The sequence below is a fragment of the Tursiops truncatus genome, chromosome 1, assembly GCF_011762595.2.
Source record: "Tursiops truncatus isolate mTurTru1 chromosome 1, mTurTru1.mat.Y, whole genome shotgun sequence".
Lineage (NCBI taxonomy): Eukaryota > Metazoa > Chordata > Mammalia > Artiodactyla > Delphinidae > Tursiops > Tursiops truncatus.
In genome coordinates, this window is record NC_047034.1 from 153,970,750 (window position 1) to 153,989,185 (window position 18,436).

An 18,436-nucleotide genomic window follows, 5' to 3' on the forward strand; every position below is an offset into this window, starting at 1 on the left:
CGGATCCTTCCACAGTCAAGCCTTCAGATGACTGCAGCCCCGGCAGACACCTTGATTGCAGTCTCACCAGAGACTCTGAGCCAGAGGACCCAGCTAAGAAGTGCCTGGATTCTTGACTCATAGAAACTGTGAGATAATACATGTGTGTGTTTCAAGCTGCTAAGCTTCGGGGCAATTTGTTATGCAACAATAGATAACAAACATCCCTTATGTGCTGGTGCTTTTATTTCTATAGGAGAAATTCATAATAGAGTTAGTGAAGAGTCAACAGGTATACACATCCTAACTGTTAACAGATGGAGCTATATTTCTTCTATAAGATTGTAGCAATTCCCGTTCTCTCCAGCCCTTGCCCTTTACATATTCATCAGAACCAAATATTATCAATCATTTACAATTTTTGCTACTCCAGTGGGTGAAAAAGGCATCTTATTTTTGTTATCATTTGCATTTCCTTTACTATTAGGGAGGCTGAGCATTTTTACTTATAGTTATTGTCTATATGTATTTAATTAGGCAAACATTTATTAAACCCCTACTGTGTGCCAGGTTCTCTTATTAAGATATTAATAGGACATGGGCCTTGCCTTCAAAGAGCTCACAGATCAGTGGGGAAGATGAACATATGTAAATATATATAATAGCATGGTAAGTGCTGAAATGCATATTTGCATCCAATGTTCTGGAAACACAGAAGTAAAAGAGACCAAAATTTCCTGGGGTTGCTTGAGAAGATAGGTGGAGAAATGGGCATTTGAATAGGGTATTGAAGGAAGTGTAGAAGTTTGTCCAGTGGAGGAGGGTACAGCATGGGCAAAGACCCAGAGGCATGAACAAGTTGGTGTTCAGCAGGCTGGTATAGAGGAGATAGAGTGACGGAAGAGGAGGAGGGATGCGGCTGGAGCTGGTCAGTTATGGCTGATTGTGATGCTGGGCTCAGGCATTTGGACGCCATCATGCGGGCACTTGGGAGCCCCTGAAGATTTTTCAGCAGAAGAGTGACATGATGGATTGACACCGTTGGGTGTATTGGTGCACCTGCCACATCTCACTGATGAGAGCACATGCCCCCTTAGGGTCTATATCAGTTTCATTTCCATGTCTCTCCCAGCACCCAGTAGGCATCCACACATATTTGTGGACTGAATGAAAAAAATGGGTCCAGACCCACAGATGGGACTGGCCAATGCTGGCTGAAAATACTGTGTGGCTTTGAGTTGAGAGCCTTGGTTGGGACAGGTGGGATTCAGGAAGGAAGAGGAGAGGTGCTGGTGTTAAAAGGTGATTCAGGACCACGAAAACCTCCCCCATGCTCAGGACCCAGACCTATATGCGTTCCCTGAAACTGACTGCTGCTGACCACACACACGGCTTCTCTCTATCCTGCTCCTTAGAGATGCCCTGAGGCATCGGCCCCAAGAGACAGATGGCTTCCTTCTTCTCCTTTGCCTGGGCGTCTTCTGCTTCCCAACTAGCCATGATGGAGGTGGGAACCGTGCTCCTCGTTGTATTTTTAATAAGACTAAATGTTCTCGAGGAGGAAAGAGAATGAGCTAAAAGGAGCCCTTGATATTTCTCTTGTGCAACAGCCCTCCTCTGACAAATGTAGTTCTTTCCCTTGTGCATGAACCCCAATCGATTTTCCCTCCGTCAGAATCCCTCAGGCGTTGCCAGCCTCCTAATGGTAACTTATGGGGCACACTTGACTCCTGTTGTTAGAGGGGCTGCCAATGGCCTGGGCATGTCTATGACCCACCCGCGGCAGGTTTACAACAACTCTGTCAATAATAATAAAAGCTACCATCTATTAAGTGCCTACTGTGTGCCAGGCACTGTACTCAGTGCTGTACATGTGTCATCTGGTTCAGCCCTCATTAGTCCTGTGACATCTGTATAGGCAGACCTCGTTTTACTACGCTTTGCAGATGTCACGTTTTTTACAAATGGAAGGTTCGTGGCAACTCTGCATCGAGCAAACCTGCCGGTGCCATTTTTCCAGCAGCATCTGCTCACTTCATGTCCCTGTGTTGCATTTTGGTAATTCCCGCAATATTTCATGAACTATCCTTCAATTTAAAAAAAATGTAGAAATCTCAAATAAAATATGAGCTAACTGAATTTTAAAACAAAAATTATATGGCAATGAAGCTACTCTGTATGACACTATCATGGGGGAGACGTCATCATAAATTTGTCCAAACCTATTGAATGTACATCACCCAGGGTGAGAGCCCTGATGTAAACTATGAACTGTGGATGATAACGATGTGCCGACACAGGATCCTCAATTGTAACAAATGTACCACTCTGGTCGGGGAGGCGACGCCTGTGCGAGCTCATGGGGTATGTGGGAAATCTCTGTATCCTCTGCCCAACTTTGCTGGGAACTCAAAACTGCTTTAAAAAATAGTCTATTAAAATTTTTTTCATTATTATTATGCTTGTTATGGTGATCTGTAGTCAGTGATCTTTGACGTTACTATTGCAAAAAGATTACAACTCGCTGAAGGCTCAGATGATGGTTAGTATTGTTTAACAATAAAGTATTTTATTTATTTATTTATTTTTTTGCGGTACACGGGCCTCTCACTGTTGTGGCCTCTCCCGTTGCGGAGCACAGGCTCCGGACGCGTAGGCTCAGCGGCCATGGCTCACGGGCCCAGCTGCTCTGCGGCACGTGGGATCTTCCCGGACCGGGGCATGAACCCGTGTCCCCTGCATCGGCAGGTGGACTCTCAACCACTGCGCCACCAGGGAAGCCCAGCAATAAAGTATTTTAAAATTGTTTTTTAGACATAATGCTTTTACACACCTAATAGACTAAGTATAGTGTAAACATACCTTTTATATGCACCAGGTAACCAAAGAAATTCATATGACACTCTTTATTGCAATGTTCACTTTATTGCAGTGGTCTGGAACTGAACCTTCAATATCTCCAAGGTCTGCCTGTGCTGTTCTTAACCCCACTTTACAAGCGTGGAAACAGAGGCTCAGTGAAGTTAAGTAGCCAGGTCAATGCAATCCCGACATTAGGGAGAGGGGCCAGGACTTAACAGCCTCTGTATGGAAGCCAGGTGCCCTGCAGATTCCCATCCAGGCTTTAACCAATTCAAACCCTCCATTGTGGGTTCTCGTCGTGTGCCTTAAAGGAATGTGACTTCAGATGGTGCCAAGCTGGTCACTGGTACAGTGTTTCCACGTGAGTCTCTCCTCATGGGCACAGGGGTAAGGGGTTGGGTTCCTGCCCTGGAGTTTCATTCAGAGGAATATGAACAAATGGGGATGGTCTGAGCCAGCAGTCTTGATGAGCTATCTTATCCCTCAGCTAAAAGGCACAAGGGTGTAATCTGGAGCTGTGTGTTAGATGACAGGAACCTGCTCCCTGGAGAGTGGCCTGCAGGCCGGAGACTAGATTCTGGAATCACGATCAGGGGGTCTTTCCTGGACAGTGGGCATGCCAGGCGGGTTGGCAGGAGAGGTTCAGAGGGTCTTTGGGGGGCAGTCATCTTTGTCTTCACCTGTTTCTTATTTAGCTTTTCCTTCTCTCCTCTCCTCTCCGCCCTCTACCTTGTCCTCTTCTTTCAATATGAAAATAGCATTATTTTTCTGAACATAAAATTTCATGCTCTTTGTAAAAAGATCAGACAGTATAAAAGTGTGAAGACAAAGGTAAACATAACCCATAATCCCCACCATCCAGAAGTGGACCCCACGACCTTTTGGTGTGCAGACATTCAGACTGGTTCCATCTTTGCCTGGATGGAGTCAGATTAAACAAACTGGATCTCATCTGAACTTCTTACTTTACAGTAGACTGTAATCACCTCTCAGCAATATCTATAGATCTGCCTTGTCATTTTTCTTTTTGCAGTACACGGGCCTCTCGCTGCTGTGGCCTCTCCCGTCGCGGAGCACAGGCTCCGGATGCGCAGGCTCAGCGGCCATGGCTCACGGGTCCAGCCGCTCCGCGGCATGTGGGATCTTCCCGGACCAGGGCACGAACCCACGTCCCCTGCATCGGCAGGCGGACCCTCAACCACTGTGCTACCAGGGAAGCTCCAACCTTTCCACTCTTAACTAAGATCTTACAAATTTCCTGAATTGGCCAGGATTCAAATTAATGTAAACTTCATACGTTTAGCTTAACTTCTCTGGGACTCAGTGTTCTTATCTGTAAAATGGGGAAGATCCTGCCTACCTCCCAGGATCTTGGGGGGGATTAAAGGAGACAAGGCAGGTAAGGCATCTAGCACAATGGCCAGCCTGAGGCACATGCTTCACGTCATCTCAACATCTCTGGACAGCGATCTGAACTCCCAGGCGGCACGGGAGAAGCTGCGCATGCCCTCGGCCGGGCCACTCCCGCATCAGAAATACTGGCAGGCTTGAGCATGGCATTTCACAGGACCCTCCAGGGTGCCCCGAAGCAGTTCGAAAAGGCTGATTTAAGAGGTGCCTTCTCTTTGCTGTATCCCTTTTTAACTTATTTTGCTTTGATTTTTCCATTTGCTACTAAGCATGTATGAGTTACCTGCCTCTGTGATCTGTACATTAACTATGACTGACTGTTCAGCGTGAAGAGGAGGCTGTGTTGATTCATTTTTCCCCCCTTTCTGTTGATGAAAACAAGGCTTTTCACATTCATTGGGCTACTATGTAGTCTATTTTTATTTTTTTCTGTCTCAATAGGAAGGGACTTTTGGGTGGTGAGTGACCTTGGACAAGGTGGGTCAACCCCCTGGACTCGTGGATTAGCATTTTGAATTTGATAGGCATGAAAAACATCTGCTATGTTGTCTGTTTTAAAGAGCAATCTAGAGCCTGCGCTCTAGAGCCCGCGTGCCGCAACTACTGAAGCCCGCGTGCCGCAACTACTGAAGCCCGTGCACCTAGAGCCCGTGCTCTGCAACAAGAGAAGCCACTGCAATGAGAAGCCCGCGCACCACAATGAAGAGTAGTCCCTGCTCGCCGCAACTAGAGAAAGCCCACGCACAGCAATGAAGACCGAACGCAGCCAAAAGTAAAAAAAAAAAAAAAAAAGAGCAATCTACCTTCTCACACTGAGAATAAAAGCCAAAGTCCTTGGCTTGTCCCATTCTCAGAGCCTTTGCATGTGCTGTTTCCTCTGCCGGGAATGTTCTTCTCTCAGAGTTCTATATCTTCTTGCTTCTCTATTTCTTAATAATTATTGTTTATAGTATTACAATATTGTTAACGTTATCAATATTTTTAAGGCTCTAGTGTGTTTTTATTAGAATTAGATTAGAATTGTGTGCAGTTGTAATCCTATCATACGTAAAATATACAGTAACATTCGTGTAGTTGATACTAAAATAACTTACAGGTAAATTCTAACACAACACAGAATAGGTCTACCTCTATTAACAGTAAAAAATAAAGCCACTGAATTTATCTTGGAAAATTTAAATTCAGGCCACTATGTCACAATTTGGAAAGCTGAGCAGTCTGACTTTAAGATGACTTTCTCACTGTTGAAGCTGGCCCTGTCGGTGTGTGATCTGAGACCTCCTTGTGTCTCAAGCATTCCTGCGGATGACGCACCTCAGAGATGGGACCCTGCAATTGGCCTTGTACTGTGTTCCAGTCGGTACTCTGGATCCAGCCTCCCAATCCCAGCTTTTTACCTTCAACCTGACTGTACTCGTGGACCATCACCCCCAGCACCTTCCCCAAAATGTCACAATCCACTGATATCAGGGCGTCCCCTTCTGCAATGCTCAAACCCTCCCCGTCTTCCTTGCGGGCCTCTGGGATCACATGGGTGACCACCACGCCAACGATTCCCCCAGCTGGGAAATTGGCTGAGCTCTGAAGCTGAGGGTGGCTAAATACTATTTACAAATGATAAATACGTCTTTGTTTATCAGAGAGGGCTTCCCGAAACAGCTCATCTAAAACACCTCCCCATCGCTATCCCTTCCCCCGATTTATTTTCCCATGTAGTATTTACCACTGGCTGTCATTTCCTTGTGGGTCTGTTCACTGTCTCTCTTCTAGACACACAGGGTTTGCGTCTGGTTTTGCTCTCCTTTGTGTCCCCCATCCAGTAGCCATGCCTGGCCCAGGGTAGATATGTTAGGGGAAACACTGACTGAAACCACCCGCCCTGGCCAGGCAAGATAGTAGCCACTTGCATGAGCTATTGTAACAACAGGAGGTCCTGGTAAAAACACAGAACTGACAAGTCACCACCAACAATAAGAATTCCGGAAAGGTCAAAAGGAAACAGGAGATGCCAGTCCATATGTTCTCCCAGAATCCTTCTCGCTGGAATCCATCTTGGCTGAGCGACGTGCGCGCCACCAGGAAGGACCTTGAGTCAGAATGATTGGCCAGAGACAACCCAGAAACTAATCCCATCACCATAAAACCCGAGACTGCAAGCCATGTAGCAGAGCATTCCTCCTGGGTTCCCTTACCTTCCTGCCCTCCACCCGGGCGCCCCCTCCCAATAAAGTCTCCTGCTTTGTCAGCACGTCTCCTCGGACAATTCATTTCTGAGTGTTAGACAAGAGCCCACCCTCAGGCCCTGGAAGGGGTCCCCCTTCCTGCAACAGATACTTAGTAAAAAGTTGTTGAATGAATACCAGCCATGGGACTCGGGGCTTGAGCTGCTGGGGGACAATGGGAGAGGCAGGTGTTTAGGTCCGACACAGCGGCTCCCATCCCACCTGCCAATCAGACTCACTGCTGCGAGGATGTGGGTCCTTGGGGCTGCCACTTGACCCCCTTCACTCTCATTTTTATACAATAACATCTCACCTTTATTGAGCACGGCTCCATACCGGGCTCTCTTCCGAGTGCCTTGTGTGGATGACATTTAATCCTCACAACGATCCTGTGAGCTGGGCACCAATCGTGTCCCCATTTACAGATGTGGAGACTGACGCACAGGCCTGTGAAAGCTTGCCTGAGACCATACAGCTAGTGAGTGGAAAAACTGGGATTTGAACCCAGGTGGCTCTGGCTCTAGAACCCCTGGGTGCTAGAGTGTTTCCCGCTCTACTAGAATCGGAAGGCACTGGCCCAAGTCATACAGCTCCTTTTGGAGAAGCTGGGCTAGAACTCAGGTATCCTGACTCCAGGATGGGACTCCTTTCATAACCTCAGGCAGCGTGGGAAGGGCTGGGGGTTGGGAGTCAGCCGACCTGGGTTCAAATCCTTCTCCAGCCAACCATTCGGCAACTGACTCCAGTCCTGCGGGGCCCAGTGGCTTGGGAGCCGAGTATCTGCCCTGATAGCACTGAGCACTGAGGAAGAGAGCAGGGCCACCTGGGTCCCCATGTGTCAACTTCTTGCCTTTTGAGTCTTACCAGAAGGAACTGTCTATCTCAACAACCAAGAATTCCCAATCTCCCTGCCCTCAGCTTCTGAGGCTGGCGGTCCAGAGCTGACAGTGGCTTATCTGGGTGATGTCAGAATTGCAGCCATCTGCGTCTTGGCTCCCCACGCTTGGAGCACCGCTTGCCTATGAATTTTGAAGGCATGGATTATGGGGGAGGACTTCATACATTTGCAGAGGATCCTCCCTAGCTGTGGGCATATCACTACCTGTCTCCTGGACCTGTTGCCCCCAGTGGTTCAATGTGCCTGGCAGTACCTCGGTGTGGAGTCAATACTGGACTTGGAGTTAGAATACCTGGATGATGTTTAGGCTCTGACACCTGCTTGCTGGGTAACTTGGGGCAAGTTACTCAGCATATCTGGTCCCCGTTCCTCCATCTCTAAAACTGCCTTGCTTTGAAAGGGCTGTTGTGAGGATTTCATGGGATAAAGTAAGTCAGAGCTTCTCCACCTTTTCCACCAAAGCCAAACCCAATGGCAAAAGAGAGTAAAGAGGTACCCTGGGGGTTTGAGGGCGTAGCTTAAAGCAGCCTGCCACAGGCTCACCATTTATCTGAAGTCTTACTGTAGCTAAAAATTTTATGTGCATTTTGCATTCTGCTCCATAATATACCCATGTTGTTTCTTTTAACACAAAGCCAGTGTTTTAAGTTATTTACCACTGGGTAATTTTAATGCCAGCAAGATGGGCCATGTGTGTCACGTGGCTCTGCAAATTCCCTGGCCCATGGATGGGAGTCCCCCAAGGGCTATGCACCCCAGTTTAAGAAGTATTTGTGTACAAAAAGTGCTCTGGAGAAAGCAAAAAATGCTACAAAAAGGTCAGAGATTTTAATGTGACTGTTGGCGGTAATGGGAAGAGGAACAGTGAGCAAGATGGATGAAGGAAGGAGGCAGAAGGAAGGAGGCAGGCAGAGATGGAGGAGTGGAAATGGGGACTGGATGGTGATCAGGCCATGAATGGAAACCCTGGATGGACCAGGCTTCAGTGTTGGTTCCTAGACCTTGCCCATCCTCCTGCTGGGTACACCTCCTCTCTCCCTCAGTTTAGAGGGAGGAGACCTCCAAGCCTCTGTGGTCTATAAATCCCAGAGGGTTTATGTAAAAATTTGGGTGGATCTGGGGTCCGTTCCTAGGGACTGGTCAGCAGGCACAGGAGCTGGACTCCACCCTGGCACTGCTAGGGTCTCCTGTCCTTCCCTACTGGGTGACCAAGGCTCTTGACAGCACTAAAGAGACACTTACCTGTTCACTGGCACAGTCAGCCATATACTCATCCACTCCTTTGGCTTAGGGTGTCTTTCCTCCAATTGCCATCCTCCCCAGAGTGTCTTCTTTAGTGCTGCGGGTTGGCTCTCCATATTCCTTTAATGGCATAAGGTGTAAGATCCCTCCAGCAACCACCTAAAATCCTCCTTGCAGGCCCTTCGTGTAAATACTCCCAGGAGAGCCACAGCAATGTCCCAGAATCCCTCAGGTAGGTATGCAGATTAGGCTCCACGTTAACCTGGGCTAAAGAATGAGCAAAACTTCTTTAGTTTCTTTTTCTGCTCCTCTCAGTATCTTTTCAAAATTGCAAAGCTCCCATGCAGAAATATGCGCACTGCACAATAATACAAAATGTCTGAAAGTAAATATTTCCAAAGAATTGTGGGAGTGCAAGCAAACACCTTCTTTTCTTCCGCTGTTATTTCTGGGCAAAAGCAGATAATGAGTTACCCTTTTCACAATCAGTGTGCAGTGGATTTCTGGCTACATTATTCGGAGCAAATATAAACAGGGTAAGTTAAAGGCATAGATTATTACAAAATAAAATTGGGATACGTGAAGCTTAAAAGTCTTAATTTTAAACTACTCCTTGCAATCGGCCAGAACTTGATCCTCAGTAATTCTTTGCAAATAGCGTTTGCATTTTATTATTGAATGTGTTTTATAGTGGTGTAGGATGATATTCGGCTCATGTTTTTGTATAAATATAATAAAAGGAGGCTTCCCACTGAACATAGATTTGGGAAATAGTGTTTACTTATTTCTCTCAATTCAAAAGAGTGTGAACTGGAAATTTTTTGTTTCAGTAATTTTTTTTTTTTTAAAACACAAAGGCTGTGTATTGTTTCTTTCCACAAAGAACACAAGCCAATCCGGGGACAATTATGGTTTTGTATTTCTCTCTGGGGAGCACTGGCCCCTACTATGAACTTGCGAATCAGCAAACAAGGCTCTGAGCTGCCCAGATGGGCTGTGGACTTGGCATGGAGATGACGCAGAGCCAGGGCTTGAGGCTCAGGACAGGCAGCCTCTCTCCCCCTGGGGCAGGCAGACCTGGGAGAACCTGCAGAGGGTGAGGGTTTTGTGGAATAGAGGCCGAGGGGGGGCGGGCAAGAAGGTAGGCTAGAACAAAGGTATGAGCCAGACACTTCTACCACTTTTCTTTGTGCTTGTCTAGTCCTTCCAGAGACCTGCTGAGGTTACAAGGAGGGGAGATTCTGATTTCCGGTGGGCCCTGGAATCTCAAGAGGCCACTTTGGGTCTACAGCAGGTAGGAGACTCTAAAGAAGTGGCGAGGAGTCTGGAGTCAGTCAAATCTAAGCCTGATCTGAATCCTTTCTCTACCACTCACTAGCTGTTTGGGTAAGAGGCTTCACTTCTTTGAGCCTCAGTTGACTCATCTGCAGAATGGGATGCTAATTGGACTTACTTCAAAAGATTGTTGTAAAGTTTTGCTGGAGAAAAAAAAAAAAAAGAGAAATCACTTTGCTCGATGCCTGGCCTATATTACTGAGTATTGTTGATGTGATAGTTCTGGACTTGGACTTCAGTCTGCCTTGCGTTAGAATTATTTATGTCTGTCTTGATTATAGTTAAGGTTATCAAGGGTTGGGGCATAGGGTTGGGGCAGACTTAGCCCAACTCAGGTGCCTCAAATACTCAGTAATTGCGGTTTGAATTTAATTTCTTTTTTAAACCAGTCACTTCTGCCCTATTCTGTGCCTTCCTTTTGTGAAGGGTGGCTCTGCCTGGCGGTGGGGGTGGGGGTGGGGGTGGGTGGGTCCACGTTGGCTGCGTTTTCCTTTTAGAATACTCTTCCTGCAATATGTACTTATTACCACCAGGTGGCAGAAGAGTCCCAGGCCGATTTTGGAAACCAGAACACAGCAGAGGATTTTCATCCTTGGGAGACATTTAAAAATGGATTTCTATGGGCTTCCCTGGTGGCACAGTGGTTAAGAATCCACCTGCCAATGCAGGGGACAGGGGTTCAAGCCCTGGTCCGGGAAGATCCCACATGCCGTGGAGCAACTAAGGCCGTGTGCCACAACTACTGAGCTTGTGCTCTAGAGCCCATGAGCCACAACTACTGAGCCCACGTGCCTGGAGCCCGTGCCTGCGCACTGCAACGAAGAGTAGTACCCGCTCGCCACAACTAGAGGAAGCCCACGCGCAGCAACGAAGACCCAACACAGCCAAAAATAAATAAATAAAATAAATAAATTTAAAATGGATTTCTATTTATTAAATCAGTTCAGTGAGATTAACCTACTCACCACCCCAACTTTAAGGACGGCAAGGTAGTTAGACAAAATACAAAGTGTTTGGTGCACTCAATTATCCTTTCTTTATTTTTATTATTATTATTTTTTTGCGGTACGCGGACCTCTCACCGCTGTGGCCTCTTCTGTTGCGGAGCACAGGCTCCGGACGCGCAGGCTCAGCGGCCATGGCTCATGGGCCCAGCCGCTCCGCGGCATGTGGGATCTTCCCAGACCGGGGCACGAGCCCGTGTCCCCTGCATCGGCAGGCGGACCCTCAACCACTGCGCCGCCAGTGAAGCCCTATCTTTTCTTAACTAATCCTTAAAGAGCGTCTGATCGAGTGCTTCCATTCCTTTAGGCAAGGCTTTCTCCTCCTTACGCACAAGTTTGCTCCACTTGGTCTTACCACTCCCTGGAGTTTCCTCCAGTTCTTGCTTATATTCACTCACTCAGCCAACATTTACTGTTCCTCTTCTCTGCACCAGGCCCCATGAGGGTTGCTCTGACCTCAGGAAGCTCACGGCCTTGGGGGGAGGGCAGGGTTATGGAAATAGCAGGAGGTCACAAGCCCAAATGCTCACAGTGTCCAGGCAGGTAACAGGGATGAGTGAAGCAGGTCTGGAGTAAGAAGAACAGGGAGTTGGGGGTCTTTGGCCATCTGAGACTTGAGGCTCATCTAAAGAGGGGCACCTACCACTCAGCTCCACCTGATTGTTGCCAGATCTTCCTATTCTTCAAGAGAAATTACTGTATTGATTTTTTTTGTGTGTGTGTGTGTGGTACGCGGGCCTCTCACTGCTGTGGTCTCTTCCGTTGCGGAGCACAGGCTCCGGACGCGCAGGCTCAGCGGCCATGGCTCACGGGCCCAGCCGCTCCACGGCATGTGGGATCTTCCCAGACCGGGGCACGAACCCGTGTCCCCTGCATCGGCAGGCGGACTCTCAACCACTGCGCCACCAGGGAAGCCCTACTGTATTGATTTTTAAAATACAAAATTACTTACTTTAAAACTGTTGCTGAGCCAGACTTGGCTCTTGAGCTGTGAGTTTGAGACTGTGAAAGAGAGACGTGAGTATGGGGTGATAGGGCAGTGAGGACGTTATGTCCAGGGGGCTACAGGGGCCCAGAGGAGGGTGCCCCAGCTCTGCCCGGAGCATACGTTCATTCATTCATTCAGCAATTACTGGTTGCCTTCCTATCATGTGCAGAGCTCTGTGCTGAATGCTGGGGATTCATGATAAGCCCAGCTCCCCTTTCATGGGGCACAGTAGGGGGGACAGATGTCCAACACTGTGTCACACTATTTATGGTTTGGCTGTAAACTGGTGTTATCTGAAGGACTGGTGTGCCGTGCAATCAGAGTCTGAGGATGAGTCAGGGAGGGCTTCCCTGAGGAAGTGATGTTTAGTCTGAGATCTGGAGGATAACTAGGAGTTTAACTATTCATTTACCAGGCCAGCCATTTCTTCTTCTAGAGGTGAACTAAATGTCCATTGGGGGAGGGTCATGGTCTTGAGAAAGGGCCATTTCTCAGGCAGGAGTCCCAGATGGTCAGTGTTGGATCCTTTTCCTCCCCTGGAATGTGCTGGACAGAGCAGCAATCCACTGGGGATGAGAAGAGGGACGAGAGAGGTTTCTCCTGCGCTGATCTGGGGCACGTACTGTGGAGGAGGGCACCTGGGAGAGGCTGGGAGGAGCAACCAGCTCCTTCAAAGAACCGAGAGAGGGTCCCTGGTCAGTGTTTTGGGAAGGAGGACAGGGCAGAGATGGAAGCATTGACCCCTGGCTCCCAGGGCAAGGAGATTTCAGGTTCTGTGATGAGTGGCGCTTGTAATGGAGCCGAAAGCTGAGGACAGGGAGGGTAAGGATGCTCAGGGCCCACAGCTGCACCAAGAGGGCTCAGAAGTGGGGTACACAGTACCCCCAAGTTTGACATACGGGAGAAAGAACCCACCAGATCTGGCTGCATATCCTGTTTCCCCGCTGCCGAGTTGTGCGATCTGGGGGAAATCACTTCAGCTTCCTGAGTCTCAGTGTCCTCATTTACGATGGGCATTTTACGCTCTGGGTGGTGGAGTAGGGTGATACCGTAGGATCTTCCGTATAAGGGCCTTGCCCCGGGCCTGGCCCACAGCTGGTGGTCAGTATATCTGCGTTCTCCCCTTCTTCCCTTCTCAGTGGTACCACTGTTGGCAGGAAGTTCCTGCCTTCTGCTGTCCTCACATCCACCAATCCAGAACTTGTGTTTCTACCCCCAAGTCCTCAAGGTCACAAGGGACATCCTCAAGGTCAAAGGTCTCCACTCCCACCCATACCTCCTCTCCACCCCCAGCCTCATCCGGACCTTATCCTGACCACGTTTTTTGCACACATCTCTTTAGAAAACAGACTAAACATTCAAGAGATGACACAACCATACATTTTCCAGTACGTTCTCTTCAGAACTGAGAAAAATAAGTCCATGCTCACTCCCAGCCTGGGATGTCTGGCACAGTGCGTGGTAGAAGGAGGTTCAGCCTCACCCTGGCTCTGACATCCCCTCTCTGTGTGACCTTGGCAGGAAAAAAACTTATGAAAGTGAAACGCTTTGGGAATGCTACTGTTTGTATTGTGTAGAATATAAGGATCAGGAGCTTTTCCTTGGCATTTTCCTACTTTTTTCGGTTGACGCGGAGGACTCGGGTCATTTCCACCCATCTGATTGTTTAATGAGCACAGTCTCCATCAGTCCGTGAACCAGCGCCCTAAGCTTCACCTTCTGCTCGGCTGTGTAAGGCTCCAGGGTGAAGGCAGGAACAGGAGATGATCCTGCTGGAATACTTGCCTCAAGGACGTTCCTTGAAGAACGGCCAGAGTTCAGTGTCGGGTCCTCAGCTTGTTGCTTGTGGGACCGGGGGGCATTCAGCTGCCCTGCCCTGCCCCTCACCCCTCAGCGAGGTTTTAAGATTATTGTAGGTACAAAGCCTCGTGCCTGGCATGTGGGAAGCTCCCCTCAGGCCCTCAGTGGGCCACTGTTATCACTAGGAATTGTTATTTATAAATGAAATTGTGCGTGTGAAGCACATGCCCATGCCTGACCCACAGCAGCTATTTATCATCGTCCTGCTGTGGTCATCATAAATAATGCACACCACACGCTTGGGGGGTTCAGAGTTGGTCCTCAGTAAAGATTTTTAGGAAGTCCTGGGAGATTCTGATGTAAACCCGTCTCTGAGGGCCTCTGCATGCCGAGGGCTGAGTGCGCAGTGGTGTGGACGCTACTAACGGTGTGGCTGGCCCGGGGCCGGGCATGTGCTGATGCCCAGGGCACATTTCCTCCCATTGTTGCCCTCCAGCACATTCTTCGGATCAGAAAACTGGGGAGCCCCAAGCTGTAGTGTCCCTTTTAGTAACTCCTGGGCATGAAGCTGCCGTCCTCTCCACCATCCGAGCTCCCTCCTCCTCCGTGGCTCCTCCGAGCCCTGGGTCTGGGCTGCTGCTGGGCTGCTGCGTGGCTCCAGCGTGGCCGACTCCTCTGGGCTGTCCTCCAAGCCTCCTTACTCCTCCCGCCCCATGGCCGTCTGCAGATGCACAAGCTCTTGCAGCCTCTGGTTTCAATCTGGAACAGAGCGCACCTGAGGCCCTGACTTTGCATCCAGAATCTAGGCGTGGGGAGGGCCCCTCTGGTCTCTGAAGCACTCCCATCCATCCCTGTCCCCCAACCCTGGCTCAGAGTGAATCCCCAGCTTCCAGGTGTTGGAACAGTCTTGGCCTGAAATCTGAAGACTTAAGGGTGTGTGCTCAGGGCCCCTGTTTGTCTTCCCAGGAGGCCCCAGGCAAGCTGGTCGTGCTGTCAGACCGCGCCCCGACCCTCTTCAGGTGGACGCACGCACGCTCACACACACCTACGTTCCCTACCAGGAATTCGAGCACGCACACTCACGGGTCCTCACCCAGGCACACCCATACGCAGGGCTACTGTTGCACACTGTGGGAGCTCCAGGTCCGATGCACATATGTGAACACACCCCTGGGCGCTTATCCTTCCTTACACACTGCAGGTTTCATACACCTCCTGCCCTTACTCGGGGACACACATTTGCAGTCACACCCATGCACACACCAAGGGCTGAGTCCCCCCGGGCACCGCTCTCCACACCCTCCCCAAGCACAGACACGTGAAAGTATGCCTTGCGCGTCTGTGTGACCCTCCCCACTCACCCCAGAAGCAAGCAACCCCAGCACACCCCCTCCGCCCAAACTCAGCTCTGGACTCGCAGAACACCCCGTAAGTGCTCAGACATCCCAGCCACGCACGCTGTTCGGCCCCTCCCTCGGGGACCCCTCACGGGCACGCTTATGAAAACATTCCTCCCGTGATGGAGTGCTTCCTTTGGGCCTCTTCGGCTTGTAACAGATTAAAAGCAAACAGGTATTTGTCACGGGGAAGTGTACCCAGTTGTGCTGGAAAATGGACTATTTGATGAGTGTGAGAACTTGAGCATGTCACAGAGGGGAGAGCCTGTGTTATTGCAGACTGCCAGGCCGAAGTGGCCGCCGGCAGCGTTATCGGCTGTGGCAGGCATCACCTCCAACTGAAAGGATCCCATTATGGCAAGTAATGGCTTAATCACAGCCAGTTTGTAATGGAGATGACCTCTCTGTGTCCCGCTGGCCTCCCCCAATGGATGGTACCGCTCTACACCGTGACTAACAGCGCTCCGTTCTGCTCTCCTGCCAAAGGGCTACTGGGCCCAGCCGGGACACTGAACCAGGCAGCTATCAGGGGAGGCTGCAGGCAGGAGCAAGGGCAAGAGCGGGGAGAGGAGAAGGGTGCTGAGACCATGGGCCCCATCGGCTTGGACAGGCGGGGAAACTGAGACCCGGAGAGGATGCCTCACAAGGCCCCGTCTTACTTCTTTTCCCAGAACCTTGCATTTAAGGCAGAAAGCTAGTGAGCAACAGCTTCCATCTGGGGGGCGCTAGAACCTGTGTTTGGCACTTTCCACACCTTATCGTGCTCCAGCCCTAGGAGGTAGGGTATTATCATCGTCCCACTTTACAGATGAGGAAACGGAGGCTCAGAAGAACGCTTGACTAGCCCAAGGTCACAGAGCAGGTAAATAACAAGACTGGGAATTGGCCTCAGGCTGTGAGCCCTGAAGTCAGCGTTCTTAGCCATTATGTCCGGAGAGTCTCCCATCAGCCTTTGGGGGTCCCAGCACCGTCCCCCTTCCCAAGCAGGGCAGGAGCTGTGTGTTCTGCACCCACGTGTTCACATGCCAGGGAGACTTCTGTTTTCTGCCTGGAGGCTGTGTGTGCCAGGCGTTCACCACCCACCCACAGCTTCCCTGAACATCTCTTAAGTTCAGCCCTTGTCCCTCCAGCTCCCCGCAGCCCCTCACCACTGCCCTGAACAGGAATGGTGAGCACACTGGCGCGCAGAGGCCATGGGGAGGTGTTCCCATTATAGCTTTTTTTTTTTTTTGCGGTACGTGGGCCTCTCACTGTTGTGGTCTCTCCTGTTGCGGAGCACAGGCTCCGGACGCGCAGGCTCAGCGGCCATGGCTCACGGGCCCAGCCGCTCCGCGGCATGTGGGATCTTCCCGGACCGGGGCACGAACCCGCATCCCCTGCATTGGCAGGCGGACTCTCAACCACTACACCACCAGGGCAGCCCCCCCATTCTATCTTTAAGGCAAAGAGGTCAGGCTGGCTGTGGGGCTTTCCAAATGTCCCCAACGTGGTAGCCAGCTGTAGTGGGGCCCTGAAGGTCACTTCAGCTGCAGCCCAAGGTCAGGAAGTCCCTGGTGAGCACAGGAGGCTGCTCTTTGCTTCTGCCCAGACTCTGTGTCCCTGGGGCTGACTCTAGGGGAATCCTGGGGTTCAGGATTCCAGGGCACCACCCCCTTTCCTTCAAGGGGTCCCGCCTGTGCCACTGGGGCAGTTACCAAGCAGAGTCCGGGTTGGAACATCTGGAGACTCGAGCAGGAGGATAAAAGGGCCCTTCCTTCCCTGCCTTCGTTTAGGTGTTCAGCATCACATTCAGTGCCTGGAGAAGAGGCTGGAGCTTAGGCAGATTTGGGGTTGAGACCTGGTTCCATCACTTACCTGGACAGGTTTCCTTATCTCCCTGAGCCTCAGTTTGCTCACCTGTACAACACCTAAACCTGCCTCGTAGAGGTGTGAGGATTAAAGGACATCACATATGTGTAGTATCGAAAGCGAGCCTGTGACCTGGTCAGGACTAGCTAAGATGTGAAAGACTTTCAGCAAAGCTCCCTGGAGAGAGGCCAGATGGTGGCTGAGCTGGATCCCAAGAGTGTGGTCTGTGTGCTCTTGAAAACCCACAGTGAGATGGTGGTGACAATGGTAGTTAACACTTGTTGAAATCGTACCGTGTGACGGGCACTAGTGCCTCCCACAGATTTCTCGTTTAATCCTCCCCAAACTCTAAGCCATAAGTAACCTATTATTGTTTCCATTTTAGAGATGAGGCAAATGAGGTTAGGGGCCTGGTCAGTGTCACATAGCTAGAAAGTGGAGCTCCTGGATCCAGACATAGGCTGTCTGGCTGAGAGTCTCTGCCTTAACTGGTGCTCTCTACCACCTTGGGGACATTTGGAAAGCCCCACAGCCAGCCTGACCTCTTTGCCTGTGAGATATAATGGGCACACCTCCTCGTTATATCTGGTGAGCGCATCAGTGTGCTCACCTTTCCCGTTCAGGGCAGGGGTGAGGGTCTGTGGGCAGCTGGAGGGACAAGGGCTGAAGGTAAGTGATGTTCAGGAAAGCTCTGGGGCCACCGAGAGGTGGGGGCATGGTGGGAGGCCCTGACGCTGAGAAGCTGGCGGAGGGGCAGCAGAGAGAGCAGGTTGGGAGAGTCAAGAAGTGGGGCTACTGGGAATGTAAATGGGTACAGCCACCATGGAAAACAGTAGGGTGGTTCCTTAAAAGACTGAAAATAGAGGTACCATGTGATCCAGCAATCCCACTCCTGAGCATGTATCCGGAAAAGACAAAAGCTCTAATTAGAAAAGATGCACGTATCCCAACATTCATAGCAGCACTATTTACAATGGCCAAGACGTGGATGCAACCTAGGTGTCCATAACAGATGAACGGGTAAAGAAGATGTGATATATATATACACACACATACACACACAGAAGGAAATGTTACTCAGCCGTAAAAAGAACGGAATAATGGCCTTTGCAGCAACATGGATGGGCCTAGACATTATCACGCTAAGTGAAGTCAGAAGAGAAAGACAAATAGCACGTGATATCGCTTACATGTGGAATCTAAAAAAATGATACAAATGAACTTATTTACAAAACAGAAACAGACTCACAGACATAGAAAACAAACTTATGGTTACCAAAGGGGAAGGGGGTGTGTGTTGAATATATTAGGAGTAGGGGATTAGCAGACGTGCACTACCACATATAAAATAGATAAACAACAGGGATTTACCGTAGAGCACAAGGAACTCTATTCAGTATCTTGTAATAAACCATAATGGAATAGAATCGAAAAATAAGAACACAGATATA

The 18,436-nt window shown here is 49.8% G+C and overlaps 1 pseudogene; it reads right to left on the bottom strand.

Moving 5' to 3' along the window:
* Positions 1-5,440: 5,440 nt before the first annotated feature.
* The window catches only part of LOC101339008 (acylphosphatase-1 pseudogene), a 31,853-nt pseudogene continuing 18,857 nt past the window's right edge, over positions 5,441-18,436 (bottom strand).